At 25.5% G+C, this 255-nt stretch overlaps 1 protein-coding gene across 1 annotated transcript in view; it reads right to left on the reverse strand.

Annotated features, from left to right (window-relative positions):
* LOC119588988 overlaps positions 1–255 on the reverse strand; it is a 14,368-nt gene that overhangs the window by 8,602 nt on the left and 5,511 nt on the right. The window lies entirely within an intron of this gene.

Raw genomic sequence — 255 nt, forward strand, 5'->3', positions numbered from 1 at the left:
GAGTGGATTATATTTCTATCTTTTTATATATGGAAAATAGTAGATGAGGATAATATTTGTTTCGGAATATTTGGAATGAGTTTTATTTTTCGTTAATTCATTAATATATATATTTAAAATTTCAGATAAATTTAAGAAAATGAAGTGTTGCGCTTATATTAAGAATGCATAAGTGCATAAGTCTAAACATTATTGGAACCTAATGCAACAATGCACATTGCAAGAATACACATTATATGGAGTTAGTATCTCTAG

Source organism: Penaeus monodon, chromosome 24 (assembly GCF_015228065.2).
Source record: "Penaeus monodon isolate SGIC_2016 chromosome 24, NSTDA_Pmon_1, whole genome shotgun sequence".
NCBI lineage: Eukaryota > Metazoa > Arthropoda > Malacostraca > Decapoda > Penaeidae > Penaeus > Penaeus monodon.